The sequence below is a fragment of the Habropoda laboriosa genome, unplaced genomic scaffold, assembly GCF_001263275.1.
Source record: "Habropoda laboriosa isolate 0110345459 unplaced genomic scaffold, ASM126327v1 scaffold350, whole genome shotgun sequence".
NCBI classification, from domain to species: Eukaryota; Metazoa; Arthropoda; class Insecta; order Hymenoptera; family Apidae; genus Habropoda; species Habropoda laboriosa.
This window is the reverse complement of record NW_017100524.1, coordinates 380,123-386,883: the sequence shown is the minus strand read 5'-3', so window position 1 is coordinate 386,883 and position 6,761 is coordinate 380,123.

Here is a 6,761-nt window from a genome sequence, read left to right as displayed (position 1 = left end):
CATTATACATTCTTGAATATTCCTTTATAACATGTGGATGTTTTCGAAGTTTGTATCCGCTAGAAAATACTGCAGTGCACGAAGTAGATGATAGCGAGATACAGTAATGTTGAGAGAATAAAGCAGTTATGGTATTTAGTATTTCCTAATCAAATTCATATAGTTCGTTTTGAACAGATTTAGCCACCTGTGGCCTAAATGCTTGTTATGCGATCAACACGATTCCATTCCGTGTCTACACTTCTAGCTTCGACACCAACCCTATTTTTTTTCAAATGTTCATGATTAGTTGGTTTTAGTATATTTAAAATTTCAAACACTTCATTAACCGATAAAATTGCTTCTTCTTCTATTACATGAAAGAGGCTTTCGGAACGTTTCTGATCATTTAATTTAAAATTTCCTTCCCTTCACTATGCAAAAATTACTGTACTCATTATTCAAAAATCCTATCCTCCTAAAAAATACATCTGTTTCTGAAACTGAACTCGAATAGCTAAGCTAAATCACATCACCTGCTTACCACGTTGTATTTATCAAATGTATTATGAAGCACATAAATGTGTACATGGCGGCTCAAATTTGTCACGCATATTCAAGTATATTATTGCCTAATTTTTTAAGGGGGTGTACCTATTTGGAGGGATAAAAAAATCAAATTTATTTTTATTGTATTTTCTTGAAGTGTAACGCCTCGGAAGTGTGTTCCCAAAATTTTATGCTTGAATTCATTGAAATGACAAAGTTATAACGATTCTAAAAAAAACGGAAGGTACTTTGAGTAATTGTACACACAAACCGCCATTGAATCAAAAAGTCTTAGAAATTATTCGGTCAATACATGAAGACTTGACTATGTAAAATTTATTGAAAAGATGTTTAGGTGCATATACATGAAACAATAATGAGAGCTATAGTGCGTGATCTTCGCGGTATAAGGTTGTGTGGGGTTCGGGCCGACTACACTTAAATATCGCAACCTTACGAGAACACTGTGCCACTATTATCGGAGCTACCGCACTCGTCTGCAGCGTTAAACGTCTGTTTTCGAGTTTGTCCTTGTCACTCGGTCACTATCGCACGTTCACCAAAAGGGCGCGGAAACGTTAACTGGGTAGACGGATCTAAACGTTGCCTCGTGATCCGGATTTGTCCACGCCAGAGAGCAAAGTCGGAGCCAGGCAGGATTTTTGTCCGTTCGATGTCCACACAAGGGAGCGTCTTGGAGCAAGTATCCGTTTTTGTCCATAAAAATCGTAGATCGGCCCTCTTTTTATCCTTGCTGGGGGTCCCCTGGGCCAGCGAGACTGATGGAGTGGGGGAGTGAGATAGTGGGGGAGTCTATAAGGGATGGTGACGAGGGAAGTGACGAGGGCGCTACTCTGGTGGCCGCTCGGAGCACTACCCTCTTTACGGGGTGGCGCTACAGAGCATAAATTCGTTAATTTGGACCTTTGCTCCAAAACATTTACGTTGTGGAAAAGAGAGTAGAAATTGCAACTTTTTTGTCAGTTTTCATATTTAACGAAGGGCTTCCTACATTGGCCAACAAGCAAACATATTTGCAGAATTAAACGATAAAGAACGAGTAGAGAGATCGGAAAAACGGACGACCGATGCTTCAAAAACAGCAAAACTAGAACAGAGGTGCCAAAGATCGGTATCACACGAGCTTTTCCTGGAAGAGGAAAGGGTTAAAGGGTACATATGTGCTGTATATGATGGTTTGCGGAAACAGGACGCAAAACTCTGAACGCGTTTTTGTCAAAACCATGTTTCTGAAATTGGCTGCCATGATATCTCAATAATAAATTGATCAATCTTCTTCAAATTTTACACACATATAAAATAGACGTCTCACCACTTGTTGCGACCTGATGAGAACGCAACGAAGTCTCGGTTTGGCGGATTATAGTAATAAACAACTTAGTCACATTTGGCCGCCAGACCGAGGTGCCGACGTTCGGAAGACCGCAATATACCCCCCGTGGACTCACTAGCGCGACATTCAGACAATAGGTCCCAAAAACACTCGGGACCATAAAACATTCGTTACCGGGGATCGGTCCCCCAAAAGGTCACAGTTTTCGTCGACCAATAGCCGAACACACCACGTTTTCCACCTCCATAACACAACCACCAATCAGAACCAACCTAATTCCTATATATACATCTACACACCTGAAAACCGAGCATTAACAGTACAACGAGAGCACGAGGCAAATCGTCAAAAAAAAAAAAGGCAGAACCAACCTAATTCCTATATATACATCTACACACCTGAAAACCGAGCATTAACAGTACAACCAGAGCACGAGGCAAATCGTCAAAAAAAAAAAAGGATAACCGAATCTCAGCAAAACATCTATCAACGATCCGAAAGCAGATCGTCAAAAAAAGGAATAACCGAATCTCACCTAAACATATATCAACGATCCGAAAGCAAATAATTCATCAACATCTAATAAAAAAAGGCATCTAACCCAACAACGAAGTTTCATTCCACCTCGAACTCCTGGTCATAACAGTTGATCAAGGTCTACGACGCAACACCACTGTTATATAGATTAGGATCATCTTTGATGTTTTTTTCCCCCGGATGAATACAACAACACAAATCGTGACAGCCATTTAAAGTAATATACTGCAAAAAACATACAATAATTTAAATAATAACAAAGATAATTGTACAAAAATTACACTGTGTTATCTTGAAACATGATCAAACATATATACAAAATTTCAAAACCATTGATCTATAATAACCTAACAATTTTTTATCTCATAAATTATCTAAAATCGACAGCTCCGAATGGCAATACTCTCAATACTCCAACATACGTGAATATTTTTTAATATATCGTAATATATACTAATATTGGACGAAACAATCGTACCATTTTCATATATTATGTACACATATTTGTTTACAATCTTTTACAGACCGTTGCTTTGTTTTTATTTGGCATTCTTGTTATTTACATGGCGTATAAGAATTGGTTGATTATAATTCTTAAGAGACATGTTTGTGGTAAATTTTGGTATGGATTTAAATAAATATTAATAATAAAGTTTAAATTATCTTACAGTTTAAAAGTTATCTAATGTCTCAATTATACTGTGATTGATGCTTCTATCAATGTATTCAGTAGAAAAATCGCAAACTGTCACAAATCTCTAATATTTCTACAGCTGTTCAGTTAATATGAACAATGCAAACTACTTAATTTCTTTTGCGGAAGGAAACCAAGAGACAATGAAAGACGGAACTTTCGTTTCCTACGTGGCCGGAATGGCAGCTTGGAGAAAAGATCCGCTTGTTTCTTAATGAAAGGGTCTCCAGCCGAGGCTCAGACCTTTGCGACAGCGCCATTGTGATTACAAGAACCTCTGCTCTATCGGCTTACCGCGGCAATTATAGGAGCGTAGAGGCTATTACGCGCGCAGAGAAAAAAATTACAAAAACGAGACACGGAGGAGCATACACGAATTACACACTGTCGTGCTGTAATTACGACTCGCGGTAACTATACTCACCTACACACTCATACACATATACGCGTGGACAGGATGCGTCGAATAGCTTGCTTATATCCACCGCGTTTTAGACGAATATTTCGCTTCTTGTTTGTATGTGGATAAACCTTGGAAAATTATTCTTGCTTCTAAACATTCCTAACGTTATAGTTTCAATTAGTTTCAAACTATTAGATTAAAACTAATTCAATTTTTTTTCTATTTACGATTAGATATATTTATTATGTGATGGTGCATTGAAAACAGAAATAACGTCACATTTTTAACTACAGTGTGCTTGGAATGATAGCCTGAATATACTGTGGCGGTGCCTGATACACTCGATTGCTACATGAACTAATTGGAGAAACACTAACCTTTCTCGTAAGTCCTCATCAAGGCTTCTATCTATACAAATACAACGTCTGACCCGAGCATAACTGTTCCCTGCGTCTAAGGCACGAGTCTTTTAATCTTACCGATTGCGAGTCCCATAGGAGGACCAAACATCTCCACCCCCCCTCCAACAACTTGCTATAACGCATCACTATTATAATCAGGAATTTTCATATTTTTCTAAAAATGCACGCGCACGATTTATCTTAATACTAAACTCTTCTATGTTCTAACTGTAAGTGCTTCTACTGCTATATAACCTGAAACAAATAAGTGCACTAACAAATATTTCATGATTGTGTATATTTTAATTAATTGAAGCTAATGCATTATTATTTATACGACTGCTTTCATTTTTTAGACAAATATTTCCTTTATTTTTATAACAAACTCAGGAAAGTTTAACCAATGAACCAATAACGACTATTAAGACTCAATTTTTCAATTGACATACTCAGAACATAATTATATGTAAGCAATATGGCAGATAATCCGGTTTACTGTTCGAAATTAATCGTAATTCCAGACTATGTGAAATAACGGGAGGCACTGAATCGATTAAATGCTTCATCACAGACGTCCACTCATTGGGGATTGTATCGTCGTGCATGTTTCATTGTGACAAAAGCATGATCGCTGTAAATCCGCTGTATAGGCCCATATTAACCTTAAATTTTAATTTTTGCAGAATTTTTGTTTTACTCCACTCATGTTTTATTCTCAAATTAACGTATCCGACTATTCGAAAGTAACATAAGTTCCATGTCGCAGCTAATACTTTATAGTAAAATATTCTTTCTCTTTTATAATTTCTTTTATAATAAGTTTATGCGTTTCATTCGTCATTCAATCGACATTTTATGTAAATATTCCTTTATCCATAATGTTGTAATTTTTTTATATGATATAAATATATCAATTATACAAATGATCAAACTTTTATGAAATAAGAAGCACATGATTATAAAAGCACCTAAGAAATTTAGTTGAGAATTTACTGGTAACACGTGTCAATTAGGTATTCATATGCACATATGTATGTACAGTGACATCCACTAATATTCGGACACTATTTAGAACACTATAACTTCTTTAAAATTGGACCTAACGACTTGAGTTTCTTTGAGAAGTTAGAAGGATTAATATACCAGATGACACGTCCAAAAAAATTTGAAAAATCGCAATTTGTGGGAATCGAGAAGAAAATTGTAACGGTCACTGTTTACAACTTTTTTATCTGAACTTGTAATGAAAATTTAAAACATACGTTTTGTAGAGTTATGTCAATTATATGTATACATAACTCATCAAATTTCATCGAAATCGGTCGACGCAGAAACAAGCTTCAGATTTATTACAGTTAAAGGCCGAAAGTCATCAAATAGTGCGATTTTCACAATTTTTAACCGTTTGTAGTTCGTAGCAACATTAACCGATTTCAATGAAATTTTCAGCATGTGTATAATTGACATAAATCTGCAAAACGTATTTTTCAAATTTTCATTACGGGCTCAGATAAAAATGTTGTTAAAAGTGACTTTTATAATTTTCTTCGCGATTTCCACAAACTGCAATTTTTTCAAAACTTTTTAAATCCTTCCAACTACTCAATAGAACTCAAATCGTTAGGTCCAATTAAAAAAAAGTTATACTGTTCTAAAGAGTGCCCGACTATTAATGGGAGTTACTGTGCGTACATGTCGCTCATTTGTTGCAACAATGACATAACTCAAAAATCACGATTTTATGGAAAAGGAATTTGAATGTCTTGAAGCGTTATAATTTTGTAAGAACATTATATTAAAATGCCAAATTGGTACAGGAAGATTCTGAATCTGTACAAAAGTGTTATAATATTCTCATTCAGTGTCACAAATTCTCATAAATTGCAGAAAGTTACCAATATGAAAAAAATGAAGACAAAATATTGAAGAAATACTTAGTATTTCTTCAAGAAGAAATACTTTGTTCACGATCGTGCGCGGATGAGTCGCTGCGCTCCCGTCACTGAGCGCGGACTCTACGCGCGCTCTGATTGGCCAGTGTTTTTCGTTAATAATTCAAAAACGAAGCTTCAACCAACATTTTGGTAAAGAAAAAAGTTGTTCAGACAGCAACCCCCCATTTCCGGGTGTTCGAGGAGTTACGGGACACTCTGTATAATTTACATCACAGCTAAGATATAGCAGGATCATCAGAATTACTGTAATATCGAGAACATCACATCAGAATTATTGTAACATTGCACACTGCACACGCATGAAATTCATACATCGTACAGTACTTGTAAAAATACAGTGAATCAAAGCAGTCTACAGTTATTAACACGACATTATACCACTGCAAAACAAAACTAGCCTCCACGTAGTGTCGGGCACGTTATTTCAAATAAAAAATAAAAAGATAACGAATTAATTCGATTTATTTGTTATTTGCGAATACCGAATAAATCAATTTTATTCGTTATCTTTTACTTGTTTTTCAAATTACTCGTTATTCGTGAATAACGAATGAACAAACGCGTTAGCGAGTCGTGATTTCTACCACTTTAGCCTCCTCCCAATCTCTACCGGTACCAACTTTAATTTTTCAATCGTCGAAACAGAAGTTTGTGAGCTCGAGCCTTGTTTAGGGCCGCCCGATATCAATTTCTAATTGTTTCGATGGCATAAGGCGTTACACGTACGCGGATGTCGTCGTACTGAAAAATGCGCGCAGTTCTGAGTTGGGCAACATTAGTAAAGTGATAAGACGAAGTTGGTTCATCGCGCAATAGTCAGTTTGACATTATGACGAATAAACGCATAAAGAATAATAATGAACGATTAACGAACTGTAATCGGATAATG